Here is a 24399-nt window from a genome sequence, read left to right as displayed (position 1 = left end):
TAAGAGAGAGGAGGAAGAGATAGGAGGAAGAGAGAGGAGGAGGAGAGAGGAGGAAGAGAGAGGAGAAAGAGAGAGGAGGAAGAGAAAGGAGGAAGAGAGAGGAGAGGAGAAGAGGAGGAAAAGAGAAAAGAAAGAGAGAGGAGGAAGAGAGAGGAGGAAGAGAGAGGAGGAAGAGAGGGGGAAGAGAGAGGAGGGGTAGAGAGGAGGAAGAGAGAGGAGGAAGAGAGAGGAAGAGGAGAGAGGAGGAAAGAGAGAGAGAGGAAGAGAGAGGAGGAAGAGAGAGGAGGAAAGAGAGGAGGAAGAGAGAGAGGAAGGAGAGAGAGGAGGAGAGAAGAGAGGAGGAGAGAGGAGGAGAGAGAGGAGGAAAGAAGGGAAGATCAGAGGAGGAAGAGAGAGGAGGAAGAGAAAGAGGAAGAGGGAGGAGAAAGAGAGAGGAAGAGAAGAGAGGAGGAAGAGAGAAGAGAAGAGAGAGGAGAAAGAGAGAGGAGGAAGAGAGAGGAGGAAGAGAGAGGAAGAGCAGAGAGGAGGAAAAGAGAAGAGGAAGAGAGAGGAGGAAGAGAGAGGTGGAAGACAGAGGAAGAGGAGAGAGAGAGGAAGAGATAGGAAAAGGGGAGAGGAGGAAGAGAGAGGAGGAAAAGAGAGAAGGAAGAGAGAGGAGAAGAGAGGTGAGGAAGAGAGAGGAGGAAAGAGAGAGGAAGAGAGAGGAGGAAGAGAGAGTGGAAGACAGAGAAAGAGGAGAAGGAAGGAAGACAGAGAAGGTACAGAGTGGAGGAAGAGAGAGGAGAAAGAGAGAGGAGGAAGAGAGAGGAGGAAGAGAGAGGAGGAAGAGAGAGGAGATGAGAGGAAAAGGAGAGAGGAGGAAAAGTGAGGAGGAAGAGAGAGGAGAAATAGAGGAGGAAGCAGAGGAAGAGGAGAGAGAGGAAGACAGAGGAGGAAGAGAGTGGAGGAAGAGAGAGGAGGAAGAGAGAGGAGGAAGCGAGAGGAGGAAGAGGGAGGAGGAAGAGAGAGGAGGAAGAGAGAGGAGGAGAGAGAGGTGGAAGAGAGAGAGGAAGAGAGAGGTGGAAGAGAGAAGAGGAAGAGAGAGGAGGAAGAGAGAGGAGGAAGAGAGAGGAAGAAAAGAGAAGAGGAAGAGAGAGGAGGAAGAGAGAGGAGGAAGAGAGAGGAGGGGTAGAGAGGAGGAAGCGAGAGGAGGAAGAGAGAGGAGAAAGAGAGAGGAGGAAGAGAGAGAAGAGAGGAGAGGAGGAAAAGAGAAGAGGAAGAGAGAGGAGGAAGAGAGAGGAGGAAGAGAGAGGCGGGGTAGTGAGGAGGAAGACAAAGGAGGAAAAGAGAGGAGGAAGAGAGAGGTGGAAGAGAAAGGAGGGGGAGGGAGGAGAAATAGAGAGGAAGAGAAGAGAGAGGAGGAAGAGAGAGGAGGAAGAGAGAGGAGAAAGAGAGAGGAGGAGTAGAGAGGAGGAAGCGAGAGGAGGAAGAGAGAGGTGGAAGACAGAGGAAGAGGAGTGAAAAGGAAGATAGAGGAAAAGGAGAGAGGAGGAAGAGAGAGAAGGAAAAGAGAAGAGGAAGAGAGAGGAGGAAGAGAGAGGAGGAAGAGAGAGAGGAGGAAGAGAGAGGTGGAAGACAGAGGAGGAAGAGAGAGGTGGAAGACAGAGGAAGAGGAGAGAAAAGAAGACAGAGGAGGAAGAGAGTGGAGGAACAGAGAGGAGGAAGAGAGAGGAGAAAGAGAAAGGAGGAAGAGAGAGGAAGAGGAGAGAGGAGGAAAAGAGAAGAGGAAGAGAGAGGAGGAAGAGAGTGGAGGAAGAGAGAGGAGGAAGAGAGGTGGAAGAGAGAGGAGGAAGAGAGAGGGGGAAGAGAGGGGAGAAAGAGAGTGAGGAAGAGAGAGGAGGAAGTCAGAGAAGGAAGAGAGAGGAGGGTAGAGAGGAGGAAGCGAGAGGAGGAAAAGAGAGGAGGAAGAGAGAGGAGGAAGAGAGAGGAGGAAGAGAAAGGAAGAGAGAGAGAGGAGGAAAAGAGAAGAGGAACACAGAGGAGGAAGAGAGAGGAGGATGAGAGAGGAGGAAGAGAGAGGAGGAAGAGAGAGGCGGAAGAGAGATGGAGGAAGAGAGAGGAGAAGAAGAGAGGAAGTGAAGATAGGAGGAAGAGAGAGGAGGAAGAGAGTGGAGAAAGAGAGAGGAGGAAGAGAGAGGTGGAAGACAGAGAAAGAGGAGAGAGAAAGAAGACAGAGGAGGAAGAGAGTAGAGTAAGAGAGAGGAAAAAGAGAGAGGAGGAGAGAGAGGAGGAAGAGAGAGGAGGAAGAGAGAGGAGGAAGAGGAGGAAAAGGAGAGTGGAGGAAAAGTGGGGAATAAGAGAGAGGAGGAAAAGAGAAGGGGAAGAGAGAGGAGGAAGAGAGAGGAGGCAGAGAGAGGAGGGGGTAGAGAGGAGGAAGCGAGAGGAGGAACAGAGAGGAGGAAGAGAGAGGAGGAAGAGAGTGGAGGAAGAGAGAGGTGGAAGAGAAAGGAGGAAGAGGGAGGACTAAGAGAGAGAGGAAAGAGAGAGGAGGAAGAGAGAGAGGAAGAGAGAGGAGGAAGAGAGAGGAGGAAGAGCGAGGAGGAAGAGAGAGGAGGGGTAGAGAGGAGGAAGGCGATAGGAGGAAGAGAGAGGAGGAAGAGAGAGGAAGAGGAGAGAGGAGGAAAAGAGGAAGAGGAAGAGAGAGGAGGAAGAGAGAGGAGAAGAGAGAGGAGGAAGAGAGAGGTGGAAGACAGAGGAAGAGGAGAGAGAAAGAAGACAGAGGAGGAAGAGAGTGGAGGAAGAGAGAGGAGGAAGAGAGAGGAGGAAGAGAGAGGAGGAAGAGAGGAAAAGGCGAGAGGAGGAAAAGTGAGGAGGAAGAGAGAGGAGGAAAAGAGAAGGGGAAGACAGAGGAGGAAGAGAGAGGGGGAAGAGAGAGGAGGGGTAGAGGAGGAAGCAAGAGGAGGAAGAGAGAGGAGGAAGAGAGAGGAAGAGGAGAGAGGAGGAAAACAGAAGAGGAAGAGAGAGGAGGAAGAGAGAGGAGGAAGAGAGAGGAGGGGTAGAGAGGAGGAAGCGAGAGGAGAAAGAGAGAGGAGAAAGAGAGGTGGAAGAGAAGGAGGAAGAGGGAGGAGAAAGAGAGAGGAAGAGAAGAAGGAGAAGAGAGAAGAGGAAGAGAGAGGAGAAGAGAGAGGAGGAAGAGAGAGGAGGAAGAGAGAGGAAGAGGAGAGAGAGGAAAAGAGAAGAGGAAGAGAGAGGAGGAAGGAGAGAGAGGTGGAAGACAGAGGAAGAGGAGAGAGAAGGAAGGCAGAGGAGGAAGAGAGTGGAGGAAGAGAGAGGAAAAGAGAGAGGAGGAAGAGAGAGGAGGAAGCGAGAGGAGGAAGAGAGAGGATGAGAGAGGAGGAAGAGAGAGGAAGAAGAGAGGAAAAGGAGAGAGTAGGAAAAGTGAAGAGGAAGAGAGAGGGGGAAGAGAGTTGTGGAAGGAGAGGAAGAGGAGAGAGGAGGAAAAGAGAAAAGGAAGAGAGAGGAGGAATAGAGAGGAGGAAGAGAGAGGAGGGGTAGAGAGGAGGAAGAGAGAGGTGGAAGAGAGAGGAGAAGAGGAGGAGAATAGAGGAGGAAGAGAGAGGAGGAAGAGAGAGGAGAAAGAGAGAGGAGTAAGAGAAAGGAGGAAGAGAGAGGAAGAGGAGAGAGGAGAAAAAGAGAAGAGGAAGAGAGAGTAGGAAGAGAGAGGAGGAAGAGATAGAGGAAGAGAGGAGGAGGAGAGAGGAGGAAGAGAGAGGAGAAAGAGAGAGGAGGAAGAGAAAGGAGGAAGAGAGAGGAAGAGGAGAGAGGAGGAAAGAGAAAAGAAAGAGAGAGGAGGAAGAGAGAGGAGGAAGAGAGAGGAGGAAGAGAGAGGGGGAAGAGAGAGGAGGGGATAGAGAGGAGGAAGAGAGAGAGGAAGAGAGAGGAAGAGAGAGAGGAGGAAAAGAGAAGAGGAAGAGAGGAGGAAGAGAGAGGAGAAGAGAGGAGGATAGAGAGAGGAGGAAGCGAGAGGAGGAAGCGAGAGGAGGAAGCGAGAGAGGAAGCGAGAGGAGGAAGCGAGAGGGAGGAAGAGAGAGGTGGAAAAGAGAAGAGGAAGAGAGAGGAGGAAGAGAGAGGAGGAAGAGAGAGGAAGAAAGAGAGAGAAGAGAGAGGAGGAAGAGAGAGGAGGAAGAGAGAGGAGGGTAGAGAGGAGGAAGCGAGAGGAGGAAGAGAGAGGAGAAAGAGAGAGGAGGAAGAGAGAGAAGAGAGGAGAGGAGGAAAAGAGAAGAGGAAGAGAGAGGAAGGAGAGAGAGAGGAAGAGAGAGGCGGGGTTAGTGAGGAGGAAGACTAAGGGAGGAAGAGAGAGGAGGAAGAGAGAGGTGGAAGAGAAAGGAGGGGGAGGGAGGAGAAATAGAGAGGAAGAGAAGAGAGAAGGATAGAGAGGAGGAAGAGAGAGGAGAAAGAGAGAGGAGGGGTAGAGAGGAGGAAGCGAGAGGAGGAAGAGAGAGGTGGAAGACAGAGGAAGAGAGTGAAAAGAAGATAGAGGAAAAGGAGAGAGGAGGAAGAGAGAGAAGGAAAAGAGAAGAGGAAGAGAGAGGAGGAAGAGAGAGGAGGAAGAGAGAGGAGGAAGAGAGAGTGAAGACAGAGGAGGAGAGAGAGTGGAAGACAGAGAGAGAAGAGAGAAGAGACAGAGAGGAAGAGAGAGAAGAGAGAGGAGGAAGAGAGAGGAGGAAGAGAGAGGAAGAAGAGAGAAGGAAGAGAGAAAGGAGGAAGAGGAAGAGAGGGGAAGAGAGTTGTGGAAGAGAGGAAGAGAGAGAGGAAAAGAGAAGAGGAAGAGAGAGGAGGAAGAGAGAGGAGGATGAGAGAGAAGAGAGAGGAAGAGAAGGAAGAGAGGAGGAAGAGAGAGGAGGATAGGAGGAAGAGAGGAGAAGAGAGAGAAAGAAGAGGAGGAGGAGAAAGGAGGAAGAAGAGAAGAGAGAGAGAGAAAGAGAGAGAGAGGAAGAGAGAGGAGGAAGAGAGAGGAGGAAGAGAGAGGAGAAGAGGAGAGAGGAGAAGAGAGAGGAGAAGAGAAGGAGGAAGAGAGAGAAGAGGAGAGAGGAGGAAGAGAAGAGAGAGAGGAGGAAGAGAGAGGAGGAAGAGAGAGGAGGAAGAGAGAGGGAAGAGAGAGGAGGAGAGAGGAGGAAGAGAGAGGAGGAAGAGAGAGGAGAGAGGAGGAAAGAGTGAGGAAGAGGAGGAAGAGAGAGGAGGAAGAGAGGAGAAGAGGAGGAAGAGGAGAGAGAGGAGAGAGGAGAGAGAGGAGGAAGAGAGGAGAGAGAGGAAGAGAGAGAGGAAGAGAGGAGGAGAGAGAGAGGAGAAGAGAGAGGAGGAAGAGAGAGAGAGAGGAAGAGAGAGGAGAGAGAGAGGAGGAAGAGAGAGAGAAGAGAGAGAGAGAGGAGAAGAGGAGGAAGAGAGAGGAGAAGAGAGAGGAGGAAGAGAGAGGAGAGGAGAGAAGAGAGAGGAGGAAGAGAGAGGAGAGAGAGGAGGAAGAGAGAGGAGGAAGAGAGAGAGGAAGAGAGAGGAGAAGAGAGAGAGAGAGAGAGAAGAGAGAGAGAGAAGAGAGGAGAGGAGAGAGGAAAGAGAGAGGAGAGAGAGGAGGAAGAGAGAGAGGAGGAGAGAGAGGCGGGGTAGTGAGGAGGAAGACAAGGAGGAAAAGAGAGGAGGAAGAGAGAGGTGGAAGAGAAAGGAGGGGAGGGAGGAGAAATAGAGAGGAAGAGAAGAGAGGAGGAAGAGAGAGGAGGAAGAGAGAGGAGAAAGAGAGAGGAGGAGTAGAGAGGAGAAGCGAGAGGAGGAAGAGAGAGGTGGAAGACAGAGGAAGAGAGTGAAAAGGAAGATAGAGGAAAAGGAGAGAGGAGGAAGAGAGAGAAGAAAAGAGAAGAGGAAGAGAGAGGAGGAAGAGAGAGGAGGAAGAGAGAGGAGGAAGAGAGAGGTGGAAGACAGAGGAGGAAGAGAGAGGTGGAAGACAGAGGAAGAGGAGAGAAAAGAGACAGAGGAGGAAGAGAGTGGAGGAACAGAGAGGAGGAAGAGAGAGGAGAAAGAGAAAGGAGGAAGAGAGAGGAGAGGAGAGAGGAGGAAAAGAGAGAGGAAGAGAGAGGAGGAAGAGAGTGGAGGAAGAGAGAGGAGGAAGAGAGAGGTGGAAGAGAGAGGAGAAGAGAGAGGGGGAAGAGAGGGGAGAAAGAGAGTGGAGAAGAGAGAGGAGGAAAGTCAGAGAAGGAAGAGAGAGGAGGGGTAGAGAGGAGGAAGCGAGAGGAGGAAAAGAGAGGAGGAAGAGAGAGGAGGAAGAGAGAGGAGGAAGAGAAAGGAAGAGGAGAGAGGAGGAAAAGAGAAGAGGAACACAGAGGAGGAAGAGAGAGGAGGAAGAGAGAGGAGGAAGAGAGAGGAGGAAGAGAGAGGCGGAAGAGAATGGAGGAAGAGAGAGGAGAAAGAAAGAGGAAGTGAAGATAGGAGGAAGAGAGAGGAGGAAGAGAGTGGAGAAAGAGAGAGGAGGAAGAGAGAGGTGGAAGACAGAGAAAGAGGAGAGAGAAAGAAGACAGAGGAGGAAGAGAGTAGAGTAAGAGAGAGGAAAAAGAGAGAGGAGGGAGAGAGAGGAGGAAGAGAGAGGAGGAAGAGAGAGGAGGAAGAGAGGAAAAGGAGAGTGGAGGAAAAGTGGGGAATAAGAGAGAGGAGGAAAGAGAGAAGGGGAAGAGAGAGGAGGAAGAGAGAGGAAGGCAGAGAGAGGAGGGGTAGAGAGGAGGAAGCGAGAGGAGGAACAGAGAGGAGGAAGAGAGAGGAGGAAGAGAGTGGAGGAAGAGAGAGGTGGAAGAGAAAGGAGGAAGAGGGAGGAGAAAGAGAGAGGAGAAAGAGAGAGGAGGAAGAGAGAGGAGGAAGAGAGAGGAGGAAGAGAGAGGAGGAAGAGCGAGGAGGAAGAGAGAGGAGGGGTAGAGAGGAGGAAGCGATAGGAGGAAGAGAGAGGAGGAAGAGAGAGGAAGAGGAGAGAGGAGGAAAAGAGAAGAGGAAGAGAGAGGAGGAAGAGAGAGGAAGAAGAGAGAGGAGGAAGAGAGAGGTGGAAGACAGAGGAAGAGGAGAGAGAAAGAAGACAGAGGAGGAAGAGAGTGGAGGAAGAGAGAGGAGGAAGAGAGAGGAGGAAGAGAGAGGAGGAAGAGAGGAAAAGGCGAGAGGAGGAAAAGTGAGGAGGAAGAGAGAGGAGGAAAAGAGAAGGGGAAGAGAGAGGAGGAAGAGAGAGGGGAAGAGAGAGGAGGGTAGAGAGGAGGAAGCAAGAGGAGGAAGAGAGAGGAGGAAGAGAGAGGAAGAGGAGAGAGGAGGAAAACAGAAGAGGAAGAGAGAGGAGGAAGAGAGAGGAGGAAGAGAGAGGAGGGGTAGAGAGGAGGAAGCGAGAGGAGAAAGAGAGAGGAGAAAGAGAGAGGTGGAAGAGAAAGGAGGAAGAGGGAGGAGAAAGAGAGAGGAAGAGAAGAAAGGAGGAAGAGAGAAGAGGAAGAGAGAGGAGAAAGAGAGAGGAGGAAGAGAGAGGAGGAAGAGAGAGGAAGAGGAGAGAAGAGGAAAAGAGAAGAGGAAGAGAGAGGAGGAAGAGAGAGGTGGAAGACAGAGGAAGAGGAGAGAGAAGGAAGGCAGAGGAGGAAGAGAGTGGAGGAAGAGAGAGGAAAAAGAGAGAGGAGGAAGAGAGAGGAGGAAGCGAGAGGAGGAAGAGAGAGGATGAAGAGAGAGGAGGAAGAGAGAGGAAGAAGAGAGGAAAAGGAGAGAGTAGGAAAAGTGAAGAGGAAGAGAGAGGGGGAAGAGAGTTGTGGAAGGGAGAGGAAGAGGAGAGAGGAGGAAAAGAGAAAAGGAAGAGAGAGGAGGAATAGAGAGGAGGAAGAGAGAGGAGGGGTAGAGAGGAGGAAGAGAGAGGTGGAAGAGAGAGGAGGAAGAGAGAGGAGGAATAGAGGAGGAAGAGAGAGGAGGAAGAGAGAGGAGAAAGAGAGAGGAGTAAGAGAAAGGAGGAAGAGAGAGGAAGAGGAGAGAGGAGAAAAAGAGAAGAGGAAGAGAGAGTAGGAAGAGAGAGGAGGAAGAGATAGGAGGAAGAGAGGAGGAGGAGAGAGGAGGAAGAGAGAGGAGAAAGAGAGAGGAGGAAGAGAAAGGAGGAAGAGAGAGGAAGAGGAGAGAGGAGGAAAAGAGAAAAGAAAGAGAGAGGAGGAAGAGAGAGGAGGAAGAGAGAGGAGGAAGAGAGAGGGGGAAGAGAGAGGAGGGATAGAGAGGAGAAGAGAGAGGAGGAAGAGAGAGGAAGAGGAGAGAGGAGGAAAAGAGAAGAGGAAGAGAGAGGAGGAAGAGAGAGGAGGAAGAGAGAGGAGGAATAGAGAGAGGAAGCGAGAGGAGGAAGCGAGAGGAGGAAGCGAGAGGAGGAAGCGAGAGGAGGAAGCGAGAGGAGGAAGAGAGAGGTGGAAAAGAGAAGAGGAAGAGAGAGGAGGAAGAGAGAGGAGGAAGAGAGAGGAAGAAAAGAGAAGAGGAAGAGAGAGGAGGAAGAGAGAGGAGGAAGAGAGAGGAGGGGTAGAGAGGAGGAAGCGAGAGGAGGAAGAGAGAGGAGAAAGAGAGAGGAGGAAGAGAGAGAAGAGAGGAGAGGAGGAAAAGAGAAGAGGAAGAGAGAGGAGGAAGAGAGAGGAGGAAGAGAGAGGCGGGGTAGTGAGGAGGAAGACAAAGGAGGAAGAGAGAGGAGGAAGAGAGAGGTGGAAGAGAAAGGAGGGGGAGGGAGGAGAAATAGAGAGGAAGAGAAGAGAGGAGGAAGAGAGAGGAGGAAGAGAGAGGAGAAAGAGAGAGGAGGGGTAGAGAGGAGGAAGCGAGAGGAGGAAGAGAGAGGTGGAAGACAGAGGAAGAGGAGTGAAAAGGAAGATAGAGGAAAAGGAGAGAGGAGGAAGAGAGAGAAGGAAAAGAGAAGAGGAAGAGAGAGGAGGAAGAGAGAGGAGGAAGAGAGAGGAGGAAGAGAGAGGTGGAAGACAGAGGAGGAAGAGAGAGGTGGAAGACAGAGGAAGAGGAGAGAAAAGAAGACAGAGGAGGAAGAGAGTGGAGGAACAGAGAGGAGGAAGAGAGAGGAGGAAGAGAGAGGAGGAAGAGAGGAAAAGGCGAGAGGAGGAAAAGTGAGGAGGAAGAGAGAGGAGGAAAAGAGAAGGGGAAGAGAGAGGAGGAAGAGAGAGGGGAAGAGAGAGGAGGGGTAGAGAGGAGGAAGCGAGAGGAGGAAGAGAGAAGAGGAAGAGAGAGGAAGAGGAGACAGAGGAGGAAAAGAGAAGAGGAAGAGAGTGGAGAAGAGAGAGGAGGAAGAGAGAGGAGGGGTAGAGAGGAGGAAGCGAGAGGAGGAAGAGAGAGTAGGAAGAGAGAGGAAGAAGAGAGAGGAGGAAGAGAGAGGTGGAAGACAGAGGAAGAGGAGAGAGAAGGAAGATAGAGGAAAAGGGGAGAGGAGGAAGAGAGAGGAGGAAAAGAGAGGAGGAAGAGAGAGGAGGAAGAGAGATGAGGAAAAGAGAGGAGGAAGAGAGAGGTGGAAGATAGAGGAAGAGGAGAGAAAAGAAGACAGAGGAGGAAGAGAGTGGAGGAAGAGAAAGGAGGAAGAGAGAGGATGAAGAGAGAGGAGGAAGAGAGGAAAAGGCGAGAGGAGGAAAAGTGAGGAGGAGGAGAGAGTAGGAAAAGAGAAGGGCAAGAGAGAGGAGGAAGAGAGAGGGGGAAGAGAGAGGAGGGGTAGAGAGGAGGAAGCGAGAGGAGGAAGAGAGAGGAGGAAGAGAGAGAAAGAGGAGAGAGGAGGAAAAGAGAAGAGGAAGAGAGAGGAGGAAGAGAGAGGAGGAAGAGAGAGGAGGGGTAGAGAGGAGGAAGCGAGACGAGGAAGAGAGAGGTGGAAGACAGAGGAAGAGGAAAGAGAAGAAGATAGAGGAAAAGGAAGAGGAGGAAGAGAGAGGAGGAAAAGAGAGGAGGAAGAGAGAGGAGGAAGAGAGAGGAGGAAGAGAGAGGAGGAAGAGAGAGGAGGAAGAGAGAGGAGGAAGACAGAGGAAGAGGAGAGAAAAGAAGACAGAGAAGGAAGAGAGTGGAGGAAGAGAGAGGAGGAAGAGAGAGGAGGAAGAGAGAAAAAGGCGAGAGGAGGAAAAGTGAGGAGGAAGAGAGAGGAGGAAAAGAGAAGGGAAGAGAGAAGAGGAAGAGAGAGGGGAAGAGAGAGGAGTGGTAGAGAGGAGGAAGCGAGAGGAGGAAGAGAGAAGAGGAAGAGAGAGGAAGAGGAGAGAGGAGGAAAAGAGAAGAGGAAGAGAGTGGAGGAAGAGAGAGGAGGGGTAGAGAGGAGGAAGCGAGAGGAGGAAGAGAAAGGAGGAAGAGAGAGGAGGAAGAGAGAGGTGGAAGAGAAAGAAGGAAGAGGGAGGAGAAAGAGAGAGGAAGAGAAGAAAGGAGGAAGAGAGAAGAGGAAGAGAGAGAAGAAAGAGAGAGGAGGAAGAGAGAGGAGGAAGAGAGAGGAAGAGGAGAGAGGAGGAAAAGAGAAGAGGAAGAGAGAGGAGGAAGAGAGAGGTGGAAGACAGAGGAAGAGGAGAGAGAAGTAAGACAGAGGAGGAAGAGAGTGGAGGAAAAGAGAGGAAAAAGAGAGAGGAGGAAGAGAGAGGAGGAAGAGAGAGGAGGAAGAGAGGAAAAGAAGAGAGTAGGAAAAGTGAAGAGGAAGAGAGAGGGGGAAGAGAGATGTGGAAGACAGAGGAAGAGGACAGGAGGAAAAGAGAAAAGGAAGAGAGAGGAGGAAGAGAGAGGAGGAAAAGAGAGGAGGGGTAGAGAGGAGAAAGAGAGAGGAGGAAGAGAGAGGAGGAAGAGAGAGAAGGAATAGAGGAGGAAGAGAGAGGAGGAAGAGAGAGGAGAAAGAGAGAGGAGGAAGAGAAAGGAGGAAGAGAGAGGAAGAGGACAGAGGAGGAAAAGAGAAGAGGAAGAGAGAGGAGGAAGAGAGAGGAGGAAGAGAGGAGGAGGAGAGAGGAGGAAGAGAGAGGAGAAAGAGAAAGGAGGAAGAGAAAGGAGAAGAGAGAGGAAGAGGAGAGAGGAGAAAAGAGAAGAGGTAGAGAAAGGAAGAAGAGAGAGGAGGAAGAGAGAGGAGGAAGAGAGAGGAGGAGGAGAGAAGATGAAGAGAGAGGTGGAAGAGAGAAGAGGAAGAGAGAGGAGGAAGAGAGGAGGAGGAAGAGAGGAGGAAGAGAGAGGCGGGGTAGAGAGGAGGAAGAGAGAGGAGGAAGAGAGAGGAGGAAGAGAGAGGAGGAAGAGAGAGGTGGAAGAGAAAGGAGGAGGAGGGAGAAGAAAGAGAGAGGAAGAGAAGAGAGGAGGAAGAGAGAGGAGGAAGAGAGAGGAGAAAGAGAGAGGAAGAAGAGAGAGGAGGAAGAGAGAGGAGGAAGAGAGAGGTGGAAGACAGAGGAAGAGGAGAGAAAAGAAGACAGAGGAGGAAGAGAGTGGAGGAACAGAGAGGAGGAAGAGAGAGGAGGAAGAGAGAGGAGGAAGAGAGGAAAAGGCGAGAGGAGGAAAAGTGAGGAGGAAGAGAGAGGAGGAAAAGAGAAGGGGAAGAGAGAGGAGGAAGAGAGAGGGGGAAGAGAGAGGAGGGGTAGAGAGGAGGAAGCGAGAGAAGGAAGAGAGAAGAGGAAGAGAGAGGAAGAGGAGAGAGGAGGAAAAGAGAAGAGGAAGAGAGTGGAGGAAGAGAGAGGAGGAAGAGAGAGGAGGGGTAGAGAGGAGGAAGCGAGAGGAGGAAGAGAGAGGAGGAAGAGAGAGGAGAAAGAGAGAGGAGTAAGAGAGAGGTGGAAGAGAAAGGAGGAAGAGGGAGGAGAAACAGAGAGGAAGAGAAGAGAGGAGGAAGAGAGAAGAGGAAGAGAGAGGAGAAAGAGAGAGGAGGAAGAGAGAGGACGAAGAGAGAGGAAGAGGAGAGAGGAGGAAAAGAGAAGAGGAAGAGAGAGGAGGAAGAGAGAGGTGGAAGACAGAGGAAGAGGAGAGAGAAGTAAGACAGAGGAGGGAGAGAGTGGAGGAAGAGAGAGGAAAAAGAGAGAGGAGGAAGAGAGAGGAGGAAGAGAGAGGAGGAAGAGAGGAAAAGGAGAGAGTAGGAAAAGTGAAGAGGAAGAGAGAGGGGGAAGAGAGATGTGGAAGGGAGAGGAAGAGGACAGGAGGAAAAGAGAAAAGGAAGAGAGAGGAGAAAGAGAGAGGAGAAAGAGAGAGGAGTAGTAGAGAGGAGAAAGAGAGAGAAGGAAGAGAAAGGAGGAAGAGAGAGGAGGAATAGAGGAGGAAGAGAGAGGAGAAATAGACAGGAGGAAGAGAAAGGAGGAAGAGAGAGGAAGAGGAGAGAGGAGGAAAAGAGAAGAGGAAGAGAGAGTAGGAACAGAGAGGAGGAAGAGAGAGGAGGAAGAGAGAGGAGGAAGAGAGAGGTGGAAGAGAAAGGAGGAAGAGGGAGGAGAAAGAGAGAGGAGGAAGAGAGAGGAGGAAGAGAGAGGTGGAAGAGAAAGGAGGAAGAGGGAGGAGAAAGAGAGAGGAAGAGAAGAGAGGAGGAAGAGAGAGGAGGAAGAGAGAGGAGAAAGAGAGAGGAGGAAGAGAGAGGAGGAAGAGAGAGGAGGAAGAGAGAGGTGGAAGACAGAGGAAGAGGAGAGAAAAGAAGACAGAGGAGGAAGAGAGTGGAGGAACAGAGAGGAGGAAGAGAGAGGAGGAAGAGAGAGGAGGAAGAGAGGAAAATGCGAGAGGAGGAAAAGTGAGGACGAAGAGAGAGGAGGAAAAGAGAAGGGGAAGAGAGAGGAAGAAGAGAGAGGGGGAAGAGAGAGGAGGGGTAGAGAGGAGGAAGCGAGAGGAGGAAGAGAGAAGAGGAAGAGAGAGGAAGAAGAGAGAGGAGGAAAAGAGAAGAGGAAGAGAGTGGAGGAAGAGAGAGGAGGAAGAGAGAGGAAGAAGAGAGGAAAAGGAGAGAGTAGGAAAAGTGAAGAGGAAGAGAGAGGGGGAAGAGAGTTGTGGAAGGGAGAGGAAGAGGAGAGAGGAGGAAAAGAGAAAAGGAAGAGAGAGGAGGAATAGAGAGGAGGAAGAGAGAGGAGGGGTAGAGAGGAGGAAGAGAGAGGTGGAAGAGAGAGGAGGAAGAGAGAGGAGGAATAGAGGAGGAAGAGAGAGGAGGAAGAGAGAGGAGAAAGAGAGAGGAGTAAGAGAAAGGAGGAAGAGAGAGGAAGAGGAGAGAGGAGAAAAAGAGAAGAGGAAGAGAGAGTAGGAAGAGAGAGGAGGAAGAGATAGGAGGAAGAGAGGAGGAGGAGAGAGGAGGAAGAGAGAGGAGAAAGAGAGAGGAGGAAGAGAAAGGAGGAAGAGAGAGGAAGAGGAGAGAGGAGGAAAAGAGAAAAGAAAGAGAGAGGAGGAAGAGAGAGGAGGAAGAGAGAGGAGGAAGAGAGAGGGGGAAGAGAGAGGAGGGGTAGAGAGGAGGAAGAGAGAGGAGGAAGAGAGAGGAAGAGGAGAGAGGAAGAGGAGAGAGGAGGAAAAGAGAAGAGGAAGAGAGAGGAGGAAGAGAGAGGAGGAAGAGAGAGGAGGAATAGAGAGGAGGAAGCGAGAGGAGGAAGAGAGAGGAGGAAGAGAGAGGAGGAAGAGAGAGGAGGAAGAGAGAGGAGGAAGAGAAAGAGGAAGAGGAAGGAGAAAGAGAGAGGAAGAGAAGAGAGGAGGAAGAGAGAAGAGGAAGAGAGAGGAGAAAGAGAGAGGAGGAAGAGAGAGGAGGAAGAGAGAGGAACAGCAGAGAGGAGGAAAAGAGAAGAGGAAGAGAGAGGAGGAAGAGAGAGGTGGAAGACAGAGGAAGAGGAGAGAGAAGGAAGAGATAGGAAAAGGGGAGAGGAGGAAGAGAGAGGAGGAAAAGAGAGAAGGAAGAGAGAGGAGGAAGAGAGGTGAGGAAGAGAGAGGAGGAAGAGAGAGGAGGAAGAGAGAGGAGGAAGAGAGAGGTGGAAGACAGAGGAAGAGGAGAAGGAAGGAAGACAGAGAAGGTACAGAGTGGAGGAAGAGAGAGGAGAAAGAGAGAGGAGGAAGAGAGAGGAGGAAGAGAGAGGAGGAAGAGAGAGGAGGAAGAGAGGAAAAGGAGAGAGGAGGAAAAGTGAGGAGGAAGAGAGAGGAGGAAAATAGAGGAGGAAGCAGAGGAAGAGGAGAGAGAAGGAAGACAGAGGAGGAAGAGAGTGGAGGAAGAGAGAGGAGGAAGAGAGAGGAGGAAGCGAGAGGAGGAAGAGGGAGGAGGAAGAGAGAGGAGGAAGAGAAAGGAGGAAGAGAGAGTTGGAAGAGAGAGGAGAAAGAGAGAGGTGGAAGAGAGAGGAGGAAGAGAGAGGAGGAAGAGTGAGGAGGAAGAGAGAGGAAGAAAAGAGAAGAGGAAGAGAGAGGAGGAAGAGAGAGGAGGAAGAGAGAGGAGGGGTAGAGAGGAGGAAGCGAGAGGAGGAAGAGAGAGGAGAAAGAGAGAGGAGGAAGAGAGAGAAGAGAGGAGAGGAGGAAAAGAGAAGAGGAAGAGAGAGGAGGAAGAGAGAGGAGGAAGAGAGAGGCGGGGTAGTGAGGAGGAAGACAAAGGAGGAAGAGAGAGGAGGAAGAGAGAGGTGGAAGAGAAAGGAGGGGGAGGGAGGAGAAATAGAGAGGAAGAGAAGAGAGGAGGAAGAGAGAGGAGGAAGAGAGAGGAGAAAGAGAGAGGAGGAGTAGAGAGGAGGAAGCGAGAGGAGGAAGAGAGAGGTGGAAGACAGAGGAAGAGGAGTGAAAAGGAAGATAGAGGAAAAGGAGAGAGGAGGAAGAGAGAGAAGGAAAAGAGAAGAGGAAGAGAGAGGAGGAAGAGAGAGGAGGAAGAGAGAGGAGGAAGAGAGAGGTGGAAGACAGAGGAGGAAGAGAGAGGTGGAAGACAGAGGAAGAGGAGAGAAAAGAAGACAGAGGAGGAAGAGAGTGGAGGAACAGAGAGGAGGAAGAGAGAGGAGGAAGAGAGAGGAGGAAGAGAGGAAAAGGCGAGAGGAGGAAAAGTGAGGAGGAAGAGAGAGGAGGAAAAGAGAAGGGGAAGAGAGAGGAGGAAGAGAGAGGGGGAAGAGAGAGGAGGGGTAGAGAGGACGAAGCGAGAGGAGGAAGAGAGAAGAGGAAGAGAGAGGAAGAGGAGAGAGGAGAAAAAGAGAAGAGGAAGAGAGTGGAGGAAGAGAGAGGAGGAAGAGAGAGGAGGGGTAGAGAGGAGGAAGCGAGAGGAGGAAAAGAGAGAGTAGGAAAAGAGAGGAAGAAGAGAGAGGAGGAAGAGAGAGGTGGAAGACAGAGGAAGAGGAGAGAGAAGGAAGATAGAGGAAAAGGGGAGAGGAGGAAGAGAGAGGAGGAAGAGAGAGGATGAAGAGAGAGAAAGAGAGAGAGAGGAGGAAAAGAGAAGAGGAAGAGAGAGGAGGAAGAGAGAGGAGGAAGAGAGAGGAGGGGTAGAGAGGAGGAAGCGAGACGAGGAAGAGAGAGGTGGAAGACAGAGGAAGAGAAAAGAGAAGGAAGATAGAGAAAAAGGGGAGAGGAGGAAGAGAGAGGAGGAAAAGAGAGGAGGAAGAGAGAGGAGGAAGAGAGAGGAGGAAGAGAGAGGAGGAAGAGAGAGGAGGAAGACAGAGGAAGAGCAGAGAAAAGAAGACAGAGAAGGAAGAGAGTGGAGGAAGAGAGAGGAGGAAGAGAGAGGAGGAAGAGAGAAAAAGGCGAGAGGAGGAAAAGTGAGGAGGAAGAGAGAGGAGGAAAAGAGAAGGGGAAGAGAGAAGAGGAAGAGAGAGGGGGAAGAGAGAGGAGTGGTAGAGAGGAGGAAGCGAGAGGAGGAAGAGAGAAGAGGAAGAGAGAGGAAGAGGAGAGAGGAGGAAAAGAGAAGAGGAAGAGAGTGGAGGAAGAGAGAGGAGGGGTAGAGAGGAGGAAGCGAGAAGAGGAAGAGAAAGGAGGAACAGAGAGGAGGAAGAGAGAGGTGGAAGAGAAAGAAGGAAGAGGGAGGAGAAAGAGAGAGGAAGAGAAGAAAGGAGGAAGAGAGAAGAGGAAGAGAGAGAAGAAAGAGAGAGGAGGAAGAGAGAGGAGGAAGAGAGAGGAAGAGGAGAGAGGAGGAAAAGAGAAGAGGAAGAGAGAGGAGGAAGAGAGAGGTGGAAGACAGAGGAAGAGGAGAGAGAAGTAAGACAGAGGAGGAAGAGAGTGGAGGAAAAGAGAGGAAAAAGAGAGAGGAGGAAGAGAGAGGAGGAAGAGAGAGGAGGAAGAGAGGAAAAGGAGAGAGTAGGAAAAGTGAAGAGGAAGAGAGAGGGGGAAGAGAGATGTGGAAGGGAGAGGAAGAGGACAGGAGGAAAAGAGAAAAGGAAGAGAGAGGAGGAAGAGAGAGGAGGAAAAGAGAGGAGGGGTAGAGAGGAGAAAGAGAGAGGAGGAAGAGAGAGGAGGAAGAGAGAGAAGGAATAGAGGAGGAAGAGAGAGGAGGAAGAGAGAGGAGAAAGAGAGAGGAGGAAGAGAAAGGACGAAGAGAGAGGAAGAGGAGAGAGGAGGAAAAGAGAAGAGGAAGAGAGAGGAGGAAGAGAGAGGAGGAAGAGAGGAGGAGGAGAGAGAAGGAAGAGAGAGGAGAAAGAGAAAGGAGGAAGAGAAAGGAGGAAGAGAGAGGAAGAGGAGAGAGGAGGAAAAGAGAAGAGGTAGAGAAAGGAAGAAGAGAGAGGAGGAAGAGAGAGGAGGAAGAGAGAGGAGGAGGAGAGAAGATGAAGAGAGAGGTGGAAGAGAGAAGAGGAAGAGAGAGGAGAGAAGAGAGAGGAGGAAGAGAGAGGAGGAAGAGAGAGGCGGGGTAGAGAGGAGGAAGAGAGAGGAGGAAGAGAGAGGTGGAAGAGAAAGGAGGAGGAGGGAGAAGAAAGAGAGAGGAAGAGAAGAGAGGAGGAGAGAGAGGAGGAAGAGAGAGGAGAAAGAGAGAGGAGGAAGAGAGAGGAGGAAGAGAGAGGAGGAAGAGAGAGTGGAAGACAGAGGAAGAGGAGAGAAAAGAAGACAGAGGAGGAAGAGAGTGGAGGAACAGAGAGGAGGAAGAGAGAGGAGGAAGAGAGAGGAGGAAGAGAGGAAAAGGCGAGAGGAGGAAAAGTGAGGAGGAAGAGAGAGGAGGAAGAGAGAGGAGGAAGAGAGGAAAAGGAGAGAGTAGGAAAAGTGAAGAGGAAGAGAGAGGGGGAAGAGAGATGTGGAAGGGAGAGGAAGAGGAGAGAGGAGGAAAATAGAAAAGGAAGAGAGAGTAGGAAGAGAGAGGAGGAAGAGAGAGGAGGGTTAGAGAGGAGGAACAGAGAGGAGGAAGAGAGAGGAGGAAGAGAGAGGAGGAAGAGAGGAGGAAGACAGAGGAGGAAGAGAGAGGAGAAAGAGAGAGGAGGAAGAGAAATGAGGAAGAGAGAGGAAGAGGAGAGAGAAGGAAAAGAGAAGAGGAAGAGAGAGGAGGAAGAGAGAGGAGGAAGAGAGAGGAAGAGGAGAGAATAGGAAAAGAGAAGAGGAAGAGAGAGGAGGAAGAGAGAGGAGGAAGAGAGAGGAGGAAGAGAGAGGAGGAAGAGAGAGGAGGAAAAGAGAAGAGGAAGAGAGAGGAGGAAGAGAGAGGTGGAAGACAGAGGAAGAGAAGAGAGAAGGAAGAGAGTGGAAAAGGGGAGAGGAGGAAGAGAGAGGAGGAAAAGAGAGAAGGAAGAGAGAGGAGGAAGAGAGAGGAGGAAGAGAGAGGAGGAGAGAGAGGAGGAAGAGAGAGGTGGAAGACAGAGAAAGAGGAGAGGGAAGGAAGACAGAAGAGGTAGAGAGTGGAGAAAGAGAGAGGAGAAAGAGAGAGGAGGAAGAGAGAGGAGAAAGAGAGAGGAGGAAGAGAGAGGAGGAAGAGAGAGGAGGAAGAGAGAGGTGGAAGACAGAGGAAGAGGAGAGAGAAGGAAGATAGAGGAAAAGGGGAGAGGAGGAAGAGAGAGGAGGAAAAGAGGGGAGGAAGAGAGAGGAGGAAGAGAGATGAGGAAGAGAGAGGAGGAAGAGAGAGGAGGAAGAGAGAGGTGGAAGACAGAGGAAGAGGAGAGAGAAAGAAGACAGAGGAGGAAGAGAGTGGAGGAAGAGAGAGGAGGAAGAGAGAGGAGGAAGAGAGAGGAGGAAGAGAGGAAAAGGCGAGAGGAGGAAAAGTGAGGAGGAAGAGAGAGGAGGAAATGAGAAGTGGAAGAGAGAGGAGGAAGAGAGAGGAGGAAGAGAGAGGAGGAAGAGAGAGGTGCAAGAGAAAGGAGGAAGAGGGAGGACAAAGAGAGAGGAAGAGAAGAGAGGAGGAAGAGAGAAGAGGAAGAGAAGGAGAAAGAGAGAGGAGGAAGAGAGAGGAGGAAGAGAGAGGAAGAGGAGAGAGGAGGAAAAGAGAAGAGGAAGAGAGAGGAGGAAGAGAGAGGTGGAAGACATAGGAAGAGAAGAGAGAAGGAAGAGAGAGGAAAAGGGGAGAGGAGGAAGAGAGAGGAGGAAAAGGAGAGAAGGAAGAGAGAGGAGGAAGAGAGATGAGGAAGAGAGAGGAGGAAGAGAGAGGAGGAAGAGAGAGGAGGAAGAGAGAGGTGGAAGAGAGAGGAGGAAGAGAGAGGAGGAAGAGAGAGGAGGAAGAGAGAGGAGAAGAGAGGAAAAGGAGAGAGGAGGAAAAGTGAGGAGGAAGAGAGAGGAGGAAAATAGAGGAGGAAGACAGAGGAAGAGGAGAGAGAAGGAAGACAGAGGAGGAAGAGTGGGGAGGAAGAGAGAGTAAAAAGAGAGAGGAGGAAGAGAGAGGAGGGTTAGAGAGGAGGAAGAGAGAGGAGGAAGAGAGAGGAGGAAGAGAGAGGAGGAAGAGAGGAGGAAGAGAGAGGAGGAAGAGAGAGGAGAAAGAGAGAAGAGGAAGAGAGAGGAGGGTTAGAGAGGAGGAAGAGAGAGGAGGAAGAGAGAGGAGGAAGAGAGAGGAGGAAGAGAGGAGGAAGAGAGAGGAGGAAGAGAGAGGAGAAAGAGAGAGGAGGAAGAGAAAGGAGGAAGAGAGAGGAAGAGGACAGAGGAGGAAAAGAGAAGAGGAAGAGAGAGGAGGAAGAGAGAGGAGGAAGAGAGAGGAAGAGGAGAGAATAGGAAAAGAGAAGAGGAAGAGAGAGGAGGAAGAGAGAGGAGAAAGAAAGAGGAGGAAGAGAGAGGAGGAAGAGAGAGGAAGAGGAGAGAGGAGGAAAGAGAAGAGGAAGAGAGAGGAGGAAGAGAGAGGAGGAAGAGAGAGGAAGAGGAGAGAATAGGAAAAGAGAAGAGGAAGAGAGAGGAGGAAGAAAGTGGAGGAAGAGAGAGAGGAGGAAGAGAGAGGAGGGGTAGAGAGGATGAAGAGAGAGGAGGAAGAGAGAGGAGGAAGAGAGAGGTGGAAGAGAAAGGAGGAAGAGGGAGGAGAAAGAGAGAGGAAGACAAGAGAGGAGGAAGAGAGAGGAGTAAGAGAGAGGAGAAGAGAGAGGAGGAAGAGAGAGGAGGAAGAGAGAGGAGAAAGAGAGAGGAGGAAGAGAGAGAAAGAAGAGAGAGGAGGAAGAGAGTGGAGGAAGAGAGAGGAAAAAGGGAGAGAAGGAAGAGAGAGGAGGAAGAGAGAGGAGGAAGAGAGAGGGGGAAGAGAGAGGAGGGGTGAGAGGAGGAAGAGAGAGGACGAAGAGAGAGGAGGAAGAGAGGAGGAAGAGAGGGGAGGAAGAGAGAGGAGAAAGAGAGACGAGGAAGAGAGAGGAGGAAGACAGAGGAAGTGGAGAGAGGAGGAAAGAGAAGAGGAAGAGAGAGGAGGAAGAGAGTGGAGGAAGAGAGAGAAGGAAGGACAGAGGAAGAAGAGGGGAAAAGGAGAGAGGAGGAAATGTGAGGAGGAAGAGAGAGGAGGAAGAGAGAGGTGGACGGGAGAGGAAGAGGAGAGAGGAGGAAAAGAGAAGAGGAAGAGAGAGGAGGAGAGAGAGGAGGAAGAGAGAGGAGGGGAGAGATTAGGGGGAGAGAGGAGGATGAGAGAGGAGGAAGAGAGAGAGGGAGATAGAGGAGGAAGAGAGAGGAGGAAGAGAGAGGAGTTGGAGAGAGGAGGGAGAGAGCGGACGAAGAGAGCGGAGGAAGAGAGAGGAGGAAGGGAGAGGAGGAAGAGTGAGGAGGAAGAGAGAGCAGGAAAAGAGAGGAGGAGAAGAGACATGGAAGAGGGAGGAGGGGAGAGGAGGAAAAGAGAGGAGGAAGATGAGGAGGAAGAGAGAGGAGTAGGAGAGAGAAGGAAGAGAGAGAAGGAAGAGAGAGGAGGAAGAGAGGAGAAAAAGAGAGGAGAAAGAGAGAGGAGAAAGTGAGAGGAAGAGAAGAGAGGAGGAAGATGGAGGAGGAAGAGAGAGGAGAAAGAGAGAGGAGGAAGAGAAAGGAGGAAGAGAGAGGAAGAGGAGAGAAGAGGAAAAGAGAAGAGGAAGAGAGAAGAGAAAGAGAGAGGAGGAAGAGAGAGGAGGAAGAGAGAGGAGGAAGAGAGGAAAAGGAGAGGGAGGAAATGAGAGGAGGAAGATTGAGGAGGAAAGAGAAGAGAAAGAGAGAGGAGAAAGAGATAGGAGGAAGAGAGAGGAGGGGTAGAGAGGAGGAAGCGAGAGGAGGAAGAGAGAGGAGGAAGAGAGAGGAGGAAGACAGAGGAGGAAGAGAGAGGAAAAGGAGAGAGGAGGAAGAGGTGGAGGAAATAGAGGAGGAAGATGAGAGGAAGAGGAGAGAAAAGGAAGAGAGAGGAAGAGGAGACAGTACAAAGAGAGAGGAGAAAGATAGAGAAAAAGGAGAGAGGAGGAAGAGGTGGAGGAAAAGAGAGGAGGAAAAGAGAGAAGAAGAGAGAGAAGAGAAGAGAGGAGGAAGAGAGAGGAAGAGGAGAGAGGAGGAAGTGACAGGAGGAAGAGAGAGGAGGAGGGTAGAGGAGGTAAAGAGAGGAGGAAGAGAGAGGAGAAAGAGAGAGGAGGAGAGAGAGGAAGAAGAGAGAGGAAAATGAGAGAGAAGAAAGAGAGAGGAAAACAATAGAGGAGGAAGAGGTTGAGGAAAAGAGAGGACGAAGAGAGAGGAGGAAGAGAGAGGAGGAGGAGAGAGGAGGTAAAGAGAGGAGGAAGAGAGAGGAGGAAGAGAGAGAAGGAAGAGAGAGGAGGAAGAGAAAGGAGGAGGAGAGAGGAGGAAAAGAGAGGAGGAAGACAGAGGAGGAAGAGAGACGAGGAAGAGAGAGGAAGAGGAGACAGGAGGAAGAGAGAGGAAGAGAGTGGAGGAAGAGACAGGAGGAAGAGAGAGGAAAAGGAGAGAGGAGGAAGAGGTGGAGGAAAAGAGAAGAAGAAGAGAGAAGAAGAGGAGAGAAGAGGAAGAGAGAGGAAGAGGAAATAGGGGGAAGAGAGAGGAAGAGGAAAGAGGAGGAGGATAGAGAAGGAAGAGAGAGGAGAGGAGAGAGGATGAAGAGAGAGGAATGGGAGATAGCAGGGAAAGAGAGGAGGAAGGGAGAGGAGAAAGAGAGAGGAAGAGGAGAGAGGAGGAAGAGAGGAGGAAGAGAGAAGAAGAAGAGAGAGTTGAAGAGAGAGGAGAAAGATAGAGAAAAAGGAGAGAGGAGGAAGAGATGGAGGAAAAGAGAGGAGGAAGAGAGAGGAGGAAGAGAGAGAAAGAGGAGAGAGGAGGAAGAGAGAGGAAGAGGAGAGAGGAGGAGGTAAGAGGAGGAAAAGAGAGGAATGGGATGAGAGAAGGAAAAGAGAGGAGGAAGAGAGACGAATAGGACAGAGGAGCCGGAGAGAGGAGGAAAAGAGAGGAGGAAGAGAGAGGAGGAAGGCAGAGGAGGAAGAGAGAGGATGAAGAGAGAGGAGGAAGGGAGAGGAGGAAGAGAGAGGAAGAGAAGAGAGGAGGAAAAGAGAGGAGAAAGAGAGAGGAGGAAAAGAGAGCAGCAATAGAGAGGGGGAAGAGAGAGGAAAATGAGAGAGGAGAAAGAGAGAGGAAAACGAGAGAGGAGGAAGAGGTTGAAGAAAAGAGAGGAGGAAGAGAGAGGAGGAAGAGAGAGTAGGAAGAGAGAGGAAGAGGAGAGAGGAGGAAAAGAGAGGAGGAGGAGAGAGAAGGAAAAGAGAGGAGGAGGAGAGAGGAGGTAAAGAGAGGAGGAAGAGAGAGGAGGAAGAGAAAGGAGGAGAGAGAGGAAGAGGAGAGAGGAAAAGGAGAGAGGAGGAAGAGAGAAGAGGAAGAGAGAGGAGGAAAAGAGAGGAGGAAGAGAGAGGAGGAAGACAGAGAAGGAAGAGAGAGAGTAGGAGATGAGAGGAGGAAGAGAGAGGAGGAAGAGAGAGGAGGAAGAGAGAGGAGGAAGAGAGAGGAGGAAGAGAAAGGAAAAGGAGAGAGGAGGAAGAGAGAGGAAAAGGAGAGAGGAGGAAGAGAGAGTAGGAAGAGAGAGGAGGAAGAGAGAGGAAGAAGAGAGAGAGTAGGAGGAGAGAGAAGGAAGAGAGAGGAGGAAGAGAGAGGAGGAAGAGAGAGGAGGAAGAGAAAGAAAAAGAGAGAGGAGGAAGAGGTGGAGTAAAGAGAGGAGGAAGAGAGGAGGAGGAGAGAGGAGGAAGAGAAAGGAATGGGAGAGAGGATAGAGAGGAGGAAGAGAGAGGAGGAAGAGAGAGAAAGAGGAGAGAGGAGGAAGAGAGGGGCGGAAAAGAGAGGACTAAGAGAGAGGAAAATGAGAGAGGAGAAAGAGAGAGGAAAACGATAGAGGAGGAAGAGGTTGAGGAAAAGAGAGGAGGAAGAGAGAGGAGGAAGAGAGAGGAGGAAGAAAGAGGAGGAAGAGAGAGGAAGAGGAGAGAGGAGGAAAGGAGAGGAGGAAAAGAGAGGAGGAAGAGAGAGGAGGAAGAGAAATAGTAGGAGGAGAGAGGAGGAAGAGAGAGGAATGGGAGAGAGGAGGAAAAGAGAGGAGAAAGAGAGAGGAGGAAAAGAGAGCAGGAAGAGACAGGAGGAAGAGAGAGGAAAATGAGAGAGAAGAAAGAGAGAGGAAAAGGAGAGAGGAGGAAGAGGTGGAGGAAAAGAGAGGAGGAGAGAGAGGAGGAAGAGAGAGGAGGAAGAGAGATGAAAAGGAGAGAGGAGGAAGAGAGAGGAAGAGGAAAGAGGAGGAGGAAAGAGGAGGAAGAGAGGAATGAGAGAGAGGAGGAAAAGAGAGGAGGAAGAGAGAGGAGGAAGAGAGAGGAAGAGGACAGTGGAGGCGGAGAGAAGAAGAAAAGAGAGGAGGAAGAGAGAGGAGGAAGAGAGTCGAGGATTAGAGAGGAGGAAGAGAGAGGAGGAAGAGAGAGGAGGCAGGGAGAGGAGGAAGAGAGAGGAAAAGGAGAGAGGAGGAAAAGAGAGGAGAAAGAGAGAGGAGGAAAAGAGAGCAGGAAGAGAGAGGAGGAAGAGAGAGGAAAATGAGAGAGGAAAAAAAGAGAGGAAAAGGAGAGAGAAGGAAGAGAGAGGAAAAGTAGAGAGGAGGATAGAGAAGAGGAAGAGAGAGGAGGAAAAGAGAGGAGGAAGAGAGAGGAAGAAGAGAGAGGAGGAAGAGAGAGGAGGAAGAGAGACAGTAGGAGGAGAGAGGAGGAAGAGACAGGAGGAAGATAGAGGAGGAAGAGAGAGGAGGAAGAGAAATGAAAAGGAGAGAGGAGGAAGAGAGAGGAAAAGGAGAGAGGAGGAAGAGAGAGGAGGAAGAGAGAGGAGGAGGAGAGAGGAGGTAAAGAGAGGAGGAAGAGAGAGGAGGAAGAGAGAGGAGGAAGAGAGAGAGTAGGAGGTGAGAGGAGGAAGAGAGGAGGAAGAGAGAGGAGGAAGAGAGGAGGAAGAGAAAGGAAAAGGAGAGAGGAGGAAGAGAGAGGAAAAGGAGAGAGGAGGAAGAGAGAGGAAAAGGAGAGAGGAGGAATAGAGGAGAGGAAGAGAGAGGAGGAAAAGAGAGGAGGAAGAGAGAGGAGGAAGAGAGAGGAGGAAGAGAGAGAGTAGGAGGTGAGAGGAGGAAGAGAGGAGGAAGAGAGAGGAGGAAGAGAGAGGAGGAAGAGAGAGGAAAAGGAGAGAGGAGGAAGAGAGAGGAAAAGGAGAGAGGAGGAAGAGAGAGTAGGAAGAGAGAGGAGGAATGAAGAGGAGGGAGAGGGAGGAAGAGGAGAAAGGAGGAAGAGAGAGGACAAAGTAAGTAGTTTGAATAGGAGAGAGGAGGAAGAGAGAGGAGGAAAAGAAGAAAAGAAGAGAGGAGAGGAGAGAGGATGAAGAGAGAGGAATGGGAGAGAGGACGAAAGAGAGGAGGAAGAGAGGGAGGAAGAGTGAGGAAGAGGACAGAAGAGGCGGGAAGAGGAGGAAAAGAGAGGAGGAGAGAGAGGAGGAAGAGAGAGGAAAAGGAGAGAGTAGGAAGAGAGAGGAGGAAGAGAGAGGAAAATGAGAGAGGAGGAAGAGGTGGAGGAAGAGAGAGGAGGAAAAGAGAGGAGGAAGAGAGAGAAGGAAGAGTGAAGAAGAAGAGAGAGGAGGAAGAGAGAGAGTAGGAGAAGAGAGGAGGAAGAGAGAGGAGGAAGAGAGAGGAGGGAGGGGGAGGAGGAAGAG

At 51.0% G+C, this 24399-nt stretch overlaps 3 pseudogenes; all 3 read left to right on the top strand.

The window, feature by feature from the left end:
* Positions 1-7000: 7000 nt before the first annotated feature.
* On the top strand, positions 7001-10459 carry LOC141919107 (uncharacterized; annotated as a pseudogene).
* Positions 10460-11043: 584 nt separating this feature from the next.
* On the top strand, positions 11044-14430 carry LOC141919106 (uncharacterized; annotated as a pseudogene).
* A 547-nt stretch (positions 14431-14977) lies between these two features.
* On the top strand, positions 14978-23926 carry LOC141919105 (uncharacterized; annotated as a pseudogene).
* The last annotated feature ends 473 nt before the right edge of the window (positions 23927-24399 follow it).

The sequence above is a fragment of the Strix aluco genome, unplaced genomic scaffold (genome assembly GCF_031877795.1).
Source record: "Strix aluco isolate bStrAlu1 unplaced genomic scaffold, bStrAlu1.hap1 HAP1_SCAFFOLD_148, whole genome shotgun sequence".
Taxonomy (NCBI): Eukaryota; Metazoa; Chordata; class Aves; order Strigiformes; family Strigidae; genus Strix; species Strix aluco.
Note: the sequence above shows the minus strand (reverse complement) of the source record. Positions and strands in the feature narration are given on the sequence as shown.